At 36.0% G+C, this 18,934-nt stretch overlaps 1 protein-coding gene across 1 annotated transcript in view; it reads right to left on the bottom strand.

Annotated features, from left to right (window-relative positions):
• LOC137233772 (uncharacterized) overlaps positions 1–15,032 on the bottom strand; it is a 474,284-nt gene extending 459,252 nt beyond the window's left edge. The window contains exon 1 of the mRNA XM_067757128.1: positions 14,345–15,032. The gene's annotated coding sequence lies outside the window, so the exon portion shown is untranslated. The remainder of the gene's footprint in view (positions 1–14,344) is intronic.
• Positions 15,033–18,934: the final 3,902 nt, after the last annotated feature.

The following is an 18,934-nucleotide window of genomic DNA, read 5'->3' as shown; positions in this document are numbered from 1 at the left end:
AGGAATTTAAAGACCAATCTTAGCTGTGCTCTTTTTTAATCTTAATATCATCCCTTAAAAAAAAATTATACAAATCGGGTGACAAATGAGAAATACAGCACGTTGGGATCTAATTCTAAAATTAATCACTGTGGGGCGAGGCCAAAATTATATTCAATGAGGGTCGCTTCCTTTTAATTTATTTTATAGTCCGATTTAGAATACTCAATTAAGTACCTAACAAGTATATTTTACTTATTTCGAAAGTTTTAAATTTTATTTTCATGACCGCAGTTTTGCAATTATGACTTTTTTGCAATTTTTCTCAAGATTCTAAGGGCATATTCGCAAATCATACAAAAAAAGCCTCCAAAATACATAAAGGCCCATGGGTTTTGTCCAATGTAGAGACCATTTTTCTGAGTAGAAATGATGTCAGACTAGTGAGCCCGTAGTCTTTAAGATGCAGAGGACTGTTTCTTCGCCCCTCAATACGAACACTTTTTGAACCTTTCTACAAGAGTACGTCAGGTCGTTGGGTCTAACACAACAAAGATTTTTCTAAGTACTTAAAAATAGTTTAACCTCCCATCTGCAACATGGCAGAGAACATATCATCTGGACCCGGCAATTAAACCTGTCGAATGTGTTTTTCGCCAGTTAAAGTTTGGTATTTTCCATCAGTCATGACACTTTTCGCTTCCGTATCATCTCTCAATGAAACTTTGTAAAAAAAGCATCTCAGGGAATTCATCACTCTTACTTCAGCTTCCCCAGGCATTTTGTTGTTTTTTTTTGCCAGTTCATCGACTATAATTCCCCTAAATCTGAATTTTTCAACATCGTCATTTCGCTAGACATTCTATGTTCACGTAGAAATGTCTCTATGTAAATTTCTTCTCCCTCTTGTTCACCTTTTATAAATCATATCTGATTTGAATACTCGTCCCAGCACGGATAAATTTCCTCTGATTTTTCCAGGTTTACTTACCTGCTTTCTAAGAAAACTCAGTTCCTTATTACACCATGTGACTTTGATTTTCCTTCGAGTGAGAAGTTCAGAGAAAAAATAGGAGTATAGGATGAAAATAGGCAGAGGGTGAGGTGGAGAGTAATTAAGGTAAAGCACGGAGAGAAAATGCTGGGGAGAAAAATTATTATATGGGCAACAAAGTACTCCGATCACAGTACGTTTTCGTAAGAACCTGCCTTTTTCTGGCTTTATAGATATAGTTTTAAAAAAAGCGAATCGGCCGCGCCCCCAGGAAACGTAACTTTCATTTTGCTAAAAGTGCTGGTCTATTTGGCTTAAACTATACTTTTATAAGTATATATAATAACTGGGTCGATTTGTATGGACGAAAGTTAACCGATATCGCACCATCGATTTGTCGATAGGATTTGGGCTCAGGAAAAAAAGTTCCACTACGCATACCCAAAAAAATAATTTTCGAGCATGCGAAAAAAATATGACGAAAGGGTTAATTTTTCGACCAAAACACTCCCCAAAACCCAAAAAATATTTCTTTTTTTTTTAAAAACTGTTTTAAAACCGTTGGCGATAACAGTTTTTTGAAAAAAAAATATATATATTTTTTGGGGTTTGGGGAGTGTATTTGTCGAAAAATTTACCCCTTCGCCATTTTTTTTTTCGCAGACTCGAAAATTATTTTTTTGGGTATGCGTAGTGGAACTTTTTTCCTGAGCCCAAATCCTATCGAAAAATCTTTGGCGCGATATCGGTTAATAAATCGACCCTGTCTAATATATACTCTATATATTCTTTTGTGCAGCATTTTTGAAAAGTGGGCGGTGCCACTAATCCTATTTAAAAAAAATTTAATTCAACATATCTTCGAAATGATTTGAAGCAGCAATCCAATATTTGGTGCAGAGATTCCATATATGACGAAATTGAGTTGGAGGAGGTAAATGAAGTGAGATTTGAGGGGAAAAGGGACAGGTAATGAGACGGAGGAAGGGAATGACAGACCTAGGGGACGGGGATTTGAAGTGGGGGTGGGAGTGGGAGTATTAGTGTAAATGGGAGTAGGAGAGGGGCAGGGAGTGCTAGAGTGAGTAAGAGTAGGGATGGGAATGGGAGTGGGAGTGGGAGTATTAGTATGAATAGTAGAGTGGTAGGGAGTGCGAGTGGGAGTTGAAATGGTAAATGCCTTGGGAGTCGGAGTATCAGTGGGAACGGGTGTGTTAGTGGGGGGTGGGGGGAGTAAAATCAAAAAAGGAATACATAGATATGAAATGAAAGAAACAGTATACAAAGTTGTGATAGAGAGGGGAAACAATTTTCGTGCGAGAAAGTGTCTGCCGGCTAGTAACTAAATAAAATGGGTTTTTCAAATTGGAGCTGATGTATCAAATTAGTTTATCTGCAATAGCAATCCGCCGGTTAATAACTAGCACAATACCGAAGTATTCAACTTCAATGCAACTAAACGAAGTGTGTTGGTCTTCCACGTGAATAATGAAATAAATTAGTGTTCCACCAGATCGACTATTTGATGTCACTTGCCTTATGATTACGAGCTTTACACATAGCTATGTTCTAATAACATGCGCACCCTAAAATGCTTCATTTAATAGCTGACCTCCACATGATTTTACTCTTGGTATCGTATTTAAACAACCTGCAGATACTACTAAGAAGTGTTGTTTGTATTATTTGGCAAAAACTATTATTTTTGCTTCAATTGCTCCTTTTATCTTATTGCAAATGAATTGTCAACACACTATTTATAGCTTAAGTTCTACTAAACAATTGCCAACTGCTTTACAACTTTATTACAAAGATTTAAATGTATACGCATACATACGCACAAGGATGCACAACTATATATTTCTATGAAATTTAATCTTGTAAAATAACATTAATCTTAACATTCCAATGTAACAATTTGTTGTCAAGCACCACTTCTCAGTATAAATCCTTGCAGCATTTGAAACTGCTATGTGAAGCATAAATGTGTTGGTTCGTAGTATATGTGTGTTGGTTCGTAGTATGGCGCTACACACACATACACTCATACACAACCACATACACTAGCGCACCACCTTTGGGCTATGAATTCAGTTTTACCAATGACTTTGTCAAGTGCTATGTTTGCTCGTTAATGCATTTTCTGTGTTTCTTTGTTGTCGTTGTTATTGTTCTTGTCTTTGTTCTCTTTTTTGTTGCTGTTTTTAATGCTGTTAACATTGTGGCAAACTATAAACCATTTCTAATACTGTTTTTTCACATTGTGGTGTTCAATGTCTGCTTTGTTTTGTACACCGTTTACTACGCAACAACTTAAGCGTTTTCAAAAGTTTACACACGACTAAATTTGTGAACGAGAGGACACTTTTTCATGTGCTATGTGAGCGTGGGAAATTTTTTGGAATGCGACCAGCTGCCTGCTGGTGTACGCTTATTGCTTTGCAGTAGCAAGTAGAGCCTACGATTTCCTCTCGAAAATATGCGAAAGTTTGAAGGATAGCTTTGTTCAAGCGTGGGTTGCCGCAATTAAGAATGCGGTGAATGGGATGCTGTCCAGTGCTATTTCGGTTGAGAATTCAACATCTACTCCGATAGCCAAGTGGCTATTAAAATCCTAGGTTCTTCTGTGGTACTATCAATTATGGTATATATATATGTACATATGTATATGGGAATGCCTGAACTTACACGGAGTGTTACAAATTTGGTAACGCTAAAAAAAGGTTATCAATGAGTGACCGATTTTGCCTCGACCAGCTATCGTTTTTTTATCGAAAAATTATAAGTCTGTTATCGAAAAATTGTTGATTATTTATTTAAGAGTCATTTAGAGAGTTATTTATTTAAAAGGTTATCGAATGGTTTAAAAAACATATTGATTTTTATCGAAAAACTATCAGCGTGTTATCGAAAATTTTTCCAAAAGTTATCAATATGTTATCAAAAAGTTATCGATTTTTAAACGTAGTAAAGTTATCGATTTGTTATCAAAAATCTATCAATATGTTACCGAAAAGTTATCGATTTTGTATCAGAGTGCTACCAATGGCAGACTCCTGGCCACCTGTGGTCTACTTATCTGTAGATAAATCTCTATTCAGCTAAGCAAACGCTGGCCAGACACTACTTCTTGCAGGTCAGCGACATCCTTTTGGTCGGAAGTGGTTAGCAACTGTTCTACTGAAATAATGGGCTTAGGACGGGTCAATATTCAATATGAGTCCATGCGGTACGCCTCAAAATACTGGAAACCCCCTCTCTTTGCCGCTGCATGGAAGACGACGAGGTGGAAGCACCGAGACACTTCATGCTTGACTATTCAGCTTTAGCCAGAACTAGGTTAAAGTATTTCGGTCTCTCTCTCTTCAAGTTATTTTTCATAGTTACGGCCATTTTATAATCAACACAAGATTAAGGTCGGTGCCAGTTTTAAGATAAGATCTTCAAATTTCTTTATAGTTATTGAATTTTTTGCTTTATCTGATTTAAATATAGGCAGTGGCACGCCCATTCTACCATGTGACGTAGCCCACTTAATAAGTGTTATTCGGTATTCAGTTTTTATTACGGAGTTCTATACATTTTTACATTTTCCGAATTCAATATGGACAAGTGGGGCGTGTTTATCTTCAGCTTTTGTCAATTTTCAAAATCAATAAACACGAGCTCCAAACTTTGTAAAGAATTTTTTTCAGTTATCGCTTATCGAAATGTCGGTACTACGTTGCGTATGAGTAACATGTTCTTGCTACCGACTGCAGCTTAAAATATGATTTATCTCAAAATTCGTTTAAAAAGTACGAGTATCGCATCTTCAATACCAACTTATTTTCTTGCCTTCCTTTCCCTTTCCTTTCCCTCACTGCTCCTAAAAGCAGTGCACATTTTGTGTTTTTCGTGCCTGCTAAGTGCGTTTGTGTCTGCTTTTTGTTTGCCAACTTGTTTTCACATATTTTTCTTCTTAAATACTCAAGTGTCTTATATTTTGTTACGAAGTGTCTTACATTTTGTTTGCTTTGTCGTTGTTGTAAAAAAAATGCTGCACCTTTTTTTTTTTTTTTAGTACAGCCTTGACTCAGAATTCAAGAAGTATATAAATGTACTAACAAAAGCATACAAGTTTGTTTTTCATTGAAATAAAAACTCTATTTTTATATTTGGCATGCTTTTGTTTACTTACTGACTTGCTTTCTATGCAAATAGCTGTGTGTAGGTAGCGTTTTTATACTATTCATGGCTTTAAGTGTCTTATTTTATTAATTTGTGCTTAAATAGGTGGAAGAGTGGAAAATGTGAAAATCAGTTTTATGAGTGTTTAATGTTTTTACGCAGGGTAATGGGTAAGCCGTGCATGTGAGAGAAATTCACTTCAAACCCACTACCGGTTTTTGGTAGACTTTGGGGATGTCGTCTTTCTCCAAAGCGAACCTCATTTGCTTACAGACATAATATCTGTGCGGCGTCATATTCTCTAATAGCCACCAATATTTAACTAATGTTAACGAAGAGTAATGGTTTTGTTTCGAATAAGACAAACTTACAATCAAGAAGGATAGAAATGTTACAACACAAACAACAATAACACATCTCATAACCCGTCGATAACAAACCTATGACTCTTCGATAACAACTTTTCGGGCTTGCCTTATTTTCTTTCCGCTCCCGTCCTTTAATTTGCCTTTTTTTCCTTACCCTTCCCCACCGTTCCTTTCCTTTTTTCCTTATCTTCCTTTTCCTTTACTTTCCTTGCCTTGATTTGGCTTCGCAGCCGTGACAATAACCATAAGCATTGTACGTTTACCAGGTTATTCAATCCGAAAGCAAAACACTCTTCATACACGTCCAAAAATATCGGGAAGGTGGTATCAAAAGATGCGTATTGGATCCAGGAATGCGAAAATTGTGTATCTATCAAAAGATATTTACGAAAACCCGAAAATGACCCCAAGTCACTTCGAAACCGGGAGTGGCTTCCATAGAATTTTTTCGCACAACACATTTCAACAACGGTTTGGAGACAAAAACTATATCCGCGCAAACCACTTTTATTCACAAATCTTTTTGTGGAACAAAATCATCACAATAACAATAACCACAAGAAAATCTTCATTTTCTTCTGCAAATTTTTTACTTCCGTTTTCGGATTCGCAATACTGGATCTAATACGCAGCTTTTGATTACGCCTCTCGATATTTGCGGATGTGTTATGAGTGTCACGCTTTCGTATCATTTTAAATATTTTTATTATAATCATCTTCTTTACATTTGGTTTTTTTCCTAATTCTTTTCACTATCTCCTTTATTTGCTACCGATTTCTTTTTCCCACTTTCGTTGATTTCCAATAACCGATTTGCTGTCTGATTTCGCTTATATCAACTCTACCACGTACATTGTGCCCACATTACTGTACATTGTAGTAACTATACTTACGCTTACAGTCTGTATTCTCTCACGCGTTCACTTACCTTACGCTTACACTCTGAGTTCTTCCATACTGTGCGCAAAGGTTTTTACACAACAATAAATGCTAATACTAAAAGCTTAACTACCCACCCAGCATTTTTTGAAATTATTAATCATATTAGAGTCTTTTTCGAGTCTCCAGCATGATCAAAATAAGCATATATGCGTTCCTTTTCTGATCAGAAAAGACTTCCTAGTCGGGAGAAAATGGTACCCTACGCGCGACTACACTTGGTGAGCCTCTTTTAACCTATATTTCTAATAGTATTTAGTTTTTTTCGAGTCAAATTTACTATCATTTATGAGTCTTGGGGGAATAATTTTTAAGTGTGTTTTAAAGCTTTTGCGATTCTTTCTCGAGACATTTAAGATTCTATTTGGAATCTTATTTTAATCATTTTTTGTGATCGCTTTACATTTTGTTGTTGCTTTTGCAATAAATCATATTTCACTCATAAGAGGGAGTCGATTTCGAGTCTTCTTTTGATCGCAGAATTGATTAAACAGTTTTTAGTCGTCAAAAGGAGTTGAAAATGTCTCATTGTGGTGATTTATACTTTAATCAATCTTCGATATGCTATGTGGGTATGTGTACATAATCCCCTCACACACACGTGTTTGTAGTATGCATTTATTAATGCTGCAAATAAAAATGTTACGCATACGCCATGTCATCCTTTATGTGGTGCACGAACAACTTTCGTAGTAAATTTATTTCGATAAACAAAATTGACAACGACATTATTGGGAATGCGCATTACATTTTCATTAGTACATATTAAGGTTTATATTTATTTAGTTTGACTTTAGTGTAGCTTAAATAAATATTTGTATATAAGGAAATATGTATGAAATTTGTTGATGCGGCATATAATTTTGTCAGTACGCTTGTACACTAATTGCTTTGTACATCTAACATGCTAAATTAATTATAATTAAATGAGACAATTTATTTACATAATCATTAATGCAAGCAGTAAAACGTACTAAAGTTTTGCCTTGGGCAAAGGCCAAAGCCATGGTGAACGAATGCTATAAATTTCACGGAACTATATAAGCCTTAAATTCGATTGGAGGAATTGGAAAAGTTATTAAACATTTGCATATTTAATACTTGATGTGCTTACATATGCAGAAAAGTAGAAATATTCAAACATACATAAGGATAGGAAGAATTTTTTATGTATGATTTTTTTAACGACGTCCCACGAGATCTTAGTTTGTTGTTGTTTTGCAAGTAAGCCAAAGAGACACAACAAGAATGTCCAAGCTGTAAACTGGAAAAGTGAAATATCGTATTCAAAGGCCAGACAGCACATACGTATAGGTAAATTCTAAAATTTGACGTAGTTTTTGGCTAGAAATTTCATGAGCAAAGAGATTTATTCTAAAAATCACTTACAATTAAATGATAAGTAAACAATAGCGAATCCTATACTTTTCTTGAAAAAAAAAACAAAGGAGTGCCACTAAGTAAAAAGCTTATAGTGAGAGATTCAACAGTCAACATTTTTTAACTTCAGGACACAATTTTTTGTTATTTACACAATCGATATGCCATAATTTTGGCCATGAGAAATTCTGCAATTCTTTTACTTTTGAGCTCTGAAATCAACTTAAGCTTCAAACTTAGTGGTAGTTTTTTGCCACTTTTTTATTTTGCATGTGCCGATCCAGTCTAGCGGTCACCTTAGCATATATATTTGATATTATGTAGTTCAAAGGTCGCAGCCTGCTATTCCTTATACTTTATTGCAAAAAACGTTTGGTTCATTGAATAGTATGCTTTGGAACTTGAAATTTTAAATTTTGAAAGGAAACTGGTGGTCGAATTTATTTCCAGCGCAGTGTTGCGCTTTATATGTCTGTAGTATGAGTTTTCCGGCATGTATAGCCTAACTCAGAAAAAAAAAAGACTTTTTTAACATGAGGAAAACATTTCCTATAAAAACTTTCTTTAAATTAAGGAAAGTTTCAGTGTGATCAGTAAGGATCTCTAATTTGTATATACATTTTTTTTATTAATTTTAGTGAAACTTTTTCTTAAATTTTTTCAATCAAGAATACTTGATTGAATATTTTTCACAATATTTACATGTACATATGAGTAAGCTCAGTAAAAAACAGTATTTGAAGCTAAAATTAAGGACCTCAACTAAAAATCTAATGCCATGACAAATATGTTATTTCAATCGACACCGCAGCTTGGATTCAGATGAAAGGGTAGACCTCCACTGGGCTGGGAACGGCAGGTGGAGAAAGACTTGAAGCTCCCATTTGGCGTTAGCTTTCGCGAAACAGGGAAACTGGCGTGACTTCTTACGAAGCGTCCAAAATTGCTTAGGCAGTTGAGCGCCAAACAGTGGTAATGGTATGATATTATTTACGCTCTTCACCCGTCAGAAATTTATATTTTGAGTCAGGCATTCATAATTTTGCAAATCAAAGAGACCAAGCCACAGCCAAACTTTTTAAAACTCGTATACCTGGGCAGGATAACACACTTTGTGGGATGTCTAGCAACTTAAAAAAAGAAAGAGTATCCCCAAAGTTCAACCAGCTATAGATCGAATTATCAGTCTAAGTGGAAAAATAGATATACCATCAAATTTAAGTAAAACTGTAGTTCACAACAACCCTCCATGGTTCTTCAACCCCAAATCCGTAAATACAACTGTGCATACCCTTAACAAAAACAGCAAGAACGCGATTCAATATCAAGCAATGTTCAACGAGATGCGAAACAAAACCCTAATTACACTTTCATTTACACAGACGCCTCCAAGATCCATAAAAGCGCCACGTATAGTATAATATCAGAACAAGAATTTATTAGAATATCAAATATCCCTTACTATAGCTCCATTTACTCCGGTGAAATCATGGTGATAGTAGAAGCAATAGACCTATTTAAAAAGAAAAGAGTAAAAGTTGCCATTTGTTCAGACTCACTCTCCTCTCTTCTCTCCATAGCTGATATAAATTGCAGAAACTTCTACACAACCTTAATAAGGAATACTATCACACAACACTACCCAAAAATCATATTAATCTGGGTGCCTGGACACAGTAATATAGCTGGCAATATTTTTGCTGATCTCACCGCCAAAGAAGCACACCATAGTCCAGTAACTAGCACATCCAGTTTTAATCTGCAGGACAATGAAAAAAAGATAAAGACACATTTCCATAGCAAACACCTGCTAAACTGGGATCAAACCAGCCCTTGGTATAAATATATAAACTACACATAAACACACATAGTAGACACACTTAATAAAACAAAAATAAGAACGACTCAGACCAGGACGTACGAAAATAATCCACGGACAAATTATGAATTGCACTAGCCCTAACAGTTGCACCTGCAACGCAGACATCACAATCACTATACCCCACATTCTAGAAATCTGTCCACTGTACGCGAGTTGTAGAACACAACTCTTCGCAAACACAAACCCTATATCACACCTCCAAGATCCTCGCCCAGACTCAATCACCCTAATTACCAATTTCCTTAAAAGAACCAAACTGTACCACAAAACCTAAGTTATAAATCAAATAATGTTTATAAAAGATTTAATTAAAATATCGAGCTTAAAGCCTTGTTGTTATAGCTCATAACATAATTAGCCTATAAGATTTATGTTGTAAGCTAATGTTATAAATAAATAAATTATTTATATAAGGAAACCTCGACTACAATGTTTGCTCTTATCGGAACCCGCATTGGAAGCAGGGGAAGAGCGTAGTCCCTACTATGCTTTAGGAACCAAGTAGAAAGCGATTTAAGTTTCTTTGGTGCTATCAATTGCCTGTAGTTAGCCCAACAAAGAAGTATTTTTGGAAGTTGTTGGGCAATTAATTAGTTGGAAAAGCGCCAACTAAGAAAGTAGTTAGACTCTGTGTTTAACTTCTATTCTGATCTATGCTTCTTACCAGTAATGTGATTGCTAAGTAATTTACATGGTTATTATTATATCTTAAACTGGATGATGTCTTGTAACTTTCTTTTTACCACAATACCCACTCAAAAGCTCACAACTTCATCCTAAGACCACACTACGATTTAAAAATCCTATTATTCAAAATTAATATTTATTTACATATTTACAAAACTACCAAGTAATCAACGTTCCGCAATAAATTTTCCAATAAATATTCCACTTATTGCTTGCATCTCGCGGAAAGTACGTGGACATAGCAGAATTATTTTATAGAAAGGAAGTAACTCCTCCCTATACAATGAAAATCATGAATTGCACATCTTTTTTGAACAGTTCATAATTCTCTATTATTCTCTCTTATTATTATTTCCCGATATGATCTAGAATACAATATCAAAATGTTTTCAAATGAATAATTAAATGCGATAGCCGCTGCGGAGATTTTAGGCCGAGATTCTCTTCCAGTTTGCGTCTTGCTCCTTTTAATTTTTCCTACAAATCAGCGGGACGGGACCTACATGTTTATGCCGCCTCTGGGCAGCAGATGAGTTTTTTCTGAAAAGCTTTTCATGGCATAAATACACTCGTCACCTTGACCATTGTACGGGATTAACTTTTTTCAAGGAACTGGTCCAGTTTGCTGGAAATTTGGTAAGGTACCCATGTACTATGATTAAAATAATATTTGGAATACTTTTATATTCCGAAACTGGATTCGGATCAAGAGCAGAGATATTCGCAGTAATGTTATTTATCGGTCGGCAGGGAGAGCGAGGAAGCAATATCGATTGAGAAGTAGAAAAATGGAGGAAGAAACGAAAGTTAACAGGTAACTGGAGAGAAGAGTGTGGAAAGGGATGAAAGTAGGAGTGGACGATAGAAATTTCTTAGTAGGAAGTTGGAATGTTAGAAAAGGGAGAAGAACTGTTAGGATGAAGAGGGAGAGTTGGAACGAGGGATGAAAGTAATTATCATAAAATATAAGTAAACAAAATAGATTTTTCCATTGAACGCCAATTTATGAAATTAGTTTCTCAGCGGCGAGTAATAACCATTTACTGTTGAAAAAAAATAATTAGAAAAGGTTTAAGAAATACAAAAAAGTTATAATTACTATAATTATCTTAAAAATAATTGCTAAAAAAAAGAAAGCCACCGAACGTGACGGCAACTGAACGATGACGTATGTTTAGCAGCTACAACGTCACTGACCACTTCAAATGGCTACAAAGTGAATTGAAGTTATGAACATATTAAATGGTCACAACGTCAAATTTAACATGCTTGCAATGTCAACGATATTGACATTATGACCATTCTGATTGTCCGAAATGGACATAAAGTCAACTCTATTTTTATCAGGTGGCCATTAAGTTAAAAAGGGAAAATCATAGAGCCAACTGACTTTACAATCACTTTAAGCGGTTACAAGACCAACTGACAATACCAACTGGCCCACAAGGGCCATTTGAAGTGATCATAAGGTCAGTTGGTCTTTTATCCGTTGACCATATGTCACTCTACCGATTTTAACAATTCAGTCAGTTCAATTGGAAAGACTACAAATATAGCAACCAAATTGTGTTTAGCTTTTTAAGATATTTTCGAAACTTATTTCCAGTTTTTTGCATTTACTTTGCCTACCCTACTCGTAAGATAAGAAAAGAATTGGCTTTTATTTGTATTTTAAATGATTTTTTTTTTTTGTTCTAATGAGGTCTCCGATGGCGGCCGCCGTGGTGTGATGGTAACGTGCTCTGCCTGCCACACTGAAGATTCTGGATTCACACCCCGGGCAAAGTAACATCAAAATTTTAGAAACAATACTTTTTAATCAGAAGAAAATTTTTTTAAGCGGGGTCGCCTCTCGGCAGTGTTTTGGCACGCATTCCGAGTGTATTTCTGCCATGAAAAACGTCTCAGTAAAAATTCATCTGCCTTGAAGATGCCGTTCGGAGTCGGTCCTGTCCCGCTAATTTGTTGGAAAAGTTAAAAGGAGCATGATGCAAACTGGAAAATAAGCTCGGCCTAAAATCCCTTCGGAGGTTATCGCGCCTTGCATTTATTTGCTAGGCTTCCTTCGCCTCTTCGCCTGAAAATTTATATACAAAAATTTGCGGATTTTTATACTCAGCTGAGCAGAGCTCACAGAGTATATTAACTTTGTTCGCATAACGGTAATCCGTAACGGCATAAACTAATCGAGATAGATATAGACTTCTATATATCAAAATGATCTGGGTGAAAAAAGAAATTAATTTAGCCATGTCCGTCCGTCCGTCTTTAAACACGATAACTTGAGTAAATTTTGAGGTATCTTGATGAAATTTGGTATGTTGGTTCCTGGGCGCTCATCTCAGATCGCTATTTAAAATGAACGAAATGGCACTACAACCACGCCCATTTTCTCGATATCGAAAATTTCGAAAAACCGAAAAAGTGCGATAATTCATTACCAAAGAAGGATAAGGCGATGAAAATTGGTAGGTGCGTTGACTTTATGACGCAAAATAGAAAATTAGAAAAATTTTTGACAATGGGTGTGGCACCGCCCACTTTTAAAAGAAGGTAATTTAAAAGTTTTGCAAGCTGTAATTTTGCAGTCGTTGAAGATATCATGATAAAATTTGGTAGGCACGTCACTCCTATTACTATAAGTGTGCTAAATAAAAATTAGCGAAACAAAATTTTTTTTAAGTCAAATTTTAACAAAAAATATAATATCTTTACAGTATAAAAGATATGGTGCAACAAAATACAAAGATAAAAGAAAATTTCAAAATGGGCGCAAATCGCCCTGCTTCATGTAATTCGTCTAGAATACTTTTAATGTCATAAGTTGAACAAAAATTTACCAAACCTTGCGAAATTTGGTAGGGGCATAGATATTATGACGTTAACTGTTTTCTGTGAAAATGGGCGAAATCGATTGAAGCCACGCCCAGTTTTTATACACAGTCGGCCGTCTGTCCTTCCGTTCGGCCGTTAACACGATAACAAAACATGATATATCTTAACTAAACTTAGTTCACGTACTTATCTGAAGTCACTTTATCTTGGTTTAAAATATGGCCACGCCCACTTTTCCGATATCGAAAATTACGAAAAATGAAAAAATGCCATTATTCTGTACCAAATATGAAATAAGAGATGAAACATGGTAATTGGATTGGTTTATAAAAAAAAATGTAAGGCAAGATATCTTCCGAAGAGATCTAAGGCCGAGCTTCTCTTCCAATTTGCGTCGTGCTCCTATTGATTTTCCCTACAAATCGGCCGGACGGGACCTTCATGTTTTATGCCGACTCCGAACGGCATCTGCAAGGCAGATAAGTTTTCACTGAGAGCTTTTCATGGCAGAAATACCCCCGGAGCGCTTGCCAAACACTGCCGAGGGGCGACCCCGCTTAGAAAAATTTTCTTCTAATTGAATAACCTTATTTCTAAAATTTTGATCTTGCTTTGCCCGGGGTGTGAGCCCAGGGCATACGGTGTGGTAGGCGGAGCACGCTACCATCACACCACGGTGGCCGCTGGACTTGGATTGGATTGGTTTATTGACGCAAAATATAACTTTAGAAAAAATTTTATAAAATGGGTGTGACACCTACCATATTAAGTAGAAGAAAATGAAAAGGGTCTGCAGGGCGAAATCAAAAGCCCTTGGAATCTTGGCAGGAATACTGTTCGTGTTATGACATATATAAATAAATTAGCGGTACCCGACAGAAGATGTTATGGGTCACCCTGGTCTACATTTTGGTCGATATCTCGAAAACGCCTTCACATATACAACTAAGGGCTACTCCCTTTTAAAACCTCATTAATACTTTTAATTTGATACCCATATCGTACAAACACATTCTAGAGTCACCCCTGGTCCACCCTTATGGCGATATCTCGAAAAAGCGTCCACCTATGGAACTAAGGCCCACTACCTTTTAAAATACTCTTTAACACCTTTCATTTGATACACATGTCATACAAACACATTCCAGGGTTACCCTAGGTTCATTTTGCTAATTGGTGATTTTCCCTTATTTTTTCTCCAAAGCTCTCAGCTGAGTATGTAATGTTCGGTTACACCCGAACTTAGCCTTCCTTACTTGGTTTATCTTATTTTTTGCTTTGCTTAACTCTCTTTTATTTTTTATAGAACAATTATCACTTCACTTTATTTATTGTTTTTATTATTGCAAATAATAGTGGTTTTTATAACTTCTGGACATTCAATTTCACAGTCACATCGTTTGACATTTTTTACATACAACTTTTTCAATTATAACTTGAAACCAATGTTTTAACTTCATTACGCCTCAACTACACAAAAACACTGAATAACTTCAATTTTTACTTTGTATTTTAAAGTATGAGTACGGTCACATACACCTGTGTGTGCGTTTCTATGTAGGCATAAATCACCTATACTCGTATGGATATGCTCTGTAGCTCACACCATTTTTATATATATATACATATTTTTTTATTTCGAATATTTTTTTAATTCTTTTAATTATTTTTTTTTTTAATTCTTAATTCAATCACTTTTTAAAAATAGTATGTTTTTTTCTTAATATTTTTTATTATTATTCCATTACTTTTTTGCCTTTCCTTAATTAAGCCGCTTTACACTTAGAATGACACGACCGCAAAGGAAGAGCTTAAGCAACAAACTGTTGTCGTTGGTACGAAATCTTCACTTTGAAAGCATTAAGTTAAGCAAAAGCCTTCAACAAGGACCAAGCGACCTCGAGCCATAAGCGTCAGTACAAAATCGTCACGAAAAGAGAGTGAAAGAGAGAGCGCAAAAAAAAACGTAAAAAAGCAAGTAGAGAGTAAATGAGATATTTGAGCAGACGGAAAAAAGGCGGTTTGTTATTTGTTGCACATTGTTTACTGTGCGTTGTTTTGTCCTCGCTGAAAGCTTTCATAGCGGCACAACTAACTGTTGCTTATGCTCTCAAACGCAGCAGAGCGTTTTAAACGAGTACATTGCTATTGCATAGAGCTAGTGTGGAGTTGCAACAAGATGATTATTATGAGCAAGAAACTTCAGTAGTGATATTCCAAACTTGTTCTTCATTGTTGTTATTTTATTGTTGTTTATTCATTTTAGCTTATGGTGTCACAAATAACTACACCATATTTATGTTTATTTTTGCGCCTACAATCGGCTGCGTGTTTGTGTGTGTCTCCCAAAATTTGAACAATTTTTTAGTATTGGGCTTAGAATATTTATAAATTTTCGAGTTTTGATGTAATTTTTTGTGATTTATCATATTTGGTTGGTCGAATTGCTTACCTTAGAAGTTCCGTTGACGTATCATATATTACCGTATTATATCGAGTTTTATTTTCCCCAGCGGGTTAGGGGGCTTAGAATTTACCCGCGTTAGGCATGCCAGTCGTAAGAGCGGCTAAAATACCAAATTGATTCAAGGGGTTATGTAGCGTAACCCTCTCATAGGGTTGCCAGCGCAATATATAGCTTCTCCAACCTAATTCTTAACCTCACCTAACCGTGGCGAATGCTGTTTCATTAACAGCCGTGGCTCTGGCGACCCCGAACTCCTGATGGATCGAGGAGGTGGGAGGGCGGGAGGGCTTAGAAGGTTTCAATGTGTTCATACCAAATCGTTCCCGAGATGATCGGGCTAGTACCTTTATGGTGCTTGTGACCGGAATGTACCGGATCTGGACCACCACCAACATCGATAACACTCCACAAGGCCGTCGGGAAGTGCCCTTATCGCCGAAAGAACAACAACAGCCGAGCTTCTGCTCCTCTTAATTTTTCATGCTCCTCTTAGTTTTTCTTGCAAATTGGCGGGACGGGATCTACTTATTTTATGCCGGTTCCGAACGGCATCTGCAAGGCAGATGAGTTTTAACTGAGAAGCTTTTCATGGCAAAAATACACTCGAAGTGCTTGCCAAACATTGCCGAGGGGCGACTCCACTTAGAAAAATTTCCTTCTAATTGAAAAAACTTGTTTCTAAAATTTTGATATTGCTTTGCTGGGGGCGCTACCATCACATCACCCCGACCGCTTAAGTTATTAATTATTAATTAGAGTATTTAAAAAAATTCTTGTCAACTGTTTTAATGAGTAGCATTAACGTAGTACCTGAATAAAATAAAAATTATAAAAGAGTGAATTTTTTAACTTGCATGTTACAATAAAAAGCGGAAATGAAACTAAAACAATTTTAATTTTGGTTTTATTTTCAAATGGATTATATCATTGAGTATCATTCTAAAACCATTGAGGTTAAAAATTCGAACTGTACCTATTTGAAACGTTATCGAAACGATAATGGACTAGTCTTCATATGTTGCCATATGGGTACAAAGGGGATTGGTTCTATCGATCCCTATCGGGTATAAAGGTGCACAATTATTCCTTTCATAGGATAAGCCCAAACAAAAGAGAACATTCCAGCTCATACAAAGAGATCTAAACTGGCATTGGTCGCATACACCTTTGCGTCTCATCCCGGATTCATCCAAGACTAATCGCATTTTTTGCAGGGGTGTGTTTAGTTCCACGGCCTCACTCCTACATATCTCTGTACTTAACAGCTCATAGCAGCATTTAATTTATTTTATAGCAACACACATACTTAGCTAAGTTTCTCAGTTACAATCATATTTCCATTTCACATCTGTTATTTTTATTAGCACTAAATGCACTTTACTGTTTCCGTCTTCGTCGTCTTTTTCATCATTATAATTTCATGCGAGTATGGAAAAAGTTTTTTATTGCGCCCCTAAATGTATGCAATAAATATTGTACGTAAGTCAGCGCATGAGTGTAGTTGGAAAATCTGACAAATTATACTTTAAAGTTAACCCATATTTTTAGGATTTTATTTCAAACACGTATTTTGTGCTAAATAAGGGTCTTATGGGCAAATGCCGCTTATTATATTGATTTTTCAATTAAATTTGAGAATCAGCATTTTACTCATTTTTTTGCAGCAAACACAAAACATCCTAAAACCCCGAAAATTATAGGGAAGCAAAGTTTCTATAAAAAATATGATATAAATCCGTAAAGAGTATAAAGAAGTAAAGGTCACAAGTAAGTATTTTTTTTATTTTAAGATTAGAAGACCCGGCAGACGTTGTCCTGCCTAAATTTGGCCTATCTGCATACAATTTAATAAGCTTTTTCCGTCTGATTCTGCCCTCCCCCCCTCTTCACTTTTTCCTAATCCTTTTATTCACTCCTCCCTCCGTATTTTTCGCTTCATCTATCTCCATCTTCGTCTCATTCTATCTCCTTTTCAATCTCCTTCTCTATTTTCTCTTCTCTCAATTTCTTCTCATTTTTTTGCATCTCTTACTGCCTGTCCCAGAGGGTGGTATGTATTTTATTCCAGTCCCAGTCCCAGTCCCACTCCGAGTCTCAGTCCTAGTCCTAATCCTAGTCCCATTCCGTCTCTGGATAATATATTGCTCTGTACTAAAGCACTCATCAACAGCTTTCATTTGATATCCATATTGTATAAACACTGTCTAGGCATTCACTGGCGCACGTTTAGGCCTATATCTCGAGACCCTAGTCACCCAGTGGTATGAAAATTACCCTCTACAGAACGAAATACTCTCCTGAATTAAAAAAAAATTTCATAGTAACTCTAAATCGCGGGTCCCCTCAGAAACCTCCCGCCCCCTCCTCTCGGCGGGCCTGGTGATGTGCTATACTTCATATCATTCGCTATAATATTTTTTATTGATAAGCAGGTTGTTTAATTAAACACTAAGCAATTACACGGAAGTATATCCACACCACCTGAAAATATGAGTGCTACTGCGTATACGTAACATTTTATTATTACGTATAAACAAATAAAAAAAGTTTCAATAAAATAATATTGCGATTTTAACTGAGATGTAACCTATCCTATCTCTCAAGTTAGATCAAACTACACACGGGGTGCAAAACAAATTCAAAATCGGTTCAGTACTTTAGGAGTCCATCGCGGCCAAAAATATTGTGACACGTGTTTTTTATATATTAAGATATACTGAATGTTCGAAATGTTTTCCTTTGTTTAACATTTGCCTTCAGTACACACCGTTCACGCGCTTCCATCCTCTCCAATCTGCTTTCAATTACGTTTGTATGAGCTGAAAAATTTTCTGGCGTTTCAATTTCATATATCCGCTCATCACTTTTTACCTTGCACTTGAATTTTAAAATGTATAATGAAGCAGAAGGTGCCGAAGGTCATAGATTGCAATGGTAAAAGCACAAACAGGCATACTCATTTGCTTAAATATTCATATTTCTATAGACTCAGGCATATACATAAATATACCTACAGAGTATGTTTACTTTTGTTTAGTGCAATAAGCACCAAAGCAGAAAATCTTTTGATTTGTTGGGTACAAAACCGACAAGAGCTAAAATATCTGTTTTAAAGATATGCCTGCTAAACCAAGCTAATCGACATCGGTTGGGATATGGCCATAAACCGTATAAATCAGCTGTGTCCAGATCGAGAAACATATGCGTCTGTCGATTGCATCTACCGAACGGTA

Source organism: Eurosta solidaginis, chromosome 5, assembly GCF_040869045.1.
Source record: "Eurosta solidaginis isolate ZX-2024a chromosome 5, ASM4086904v1, whole genome shotgun sequence".
Lineage (NCBI taxonomy): Eukaryota > Metazoa > Arthropoda > Insecta > Diptera > Tephritidae > Eurosta > Eurosta solidaginis.
The sequence above is the reverse complement of the archived record's forward strand: the minus strand, read 5'-3'. Positions and strand labels throughout refer to the sequence as shown.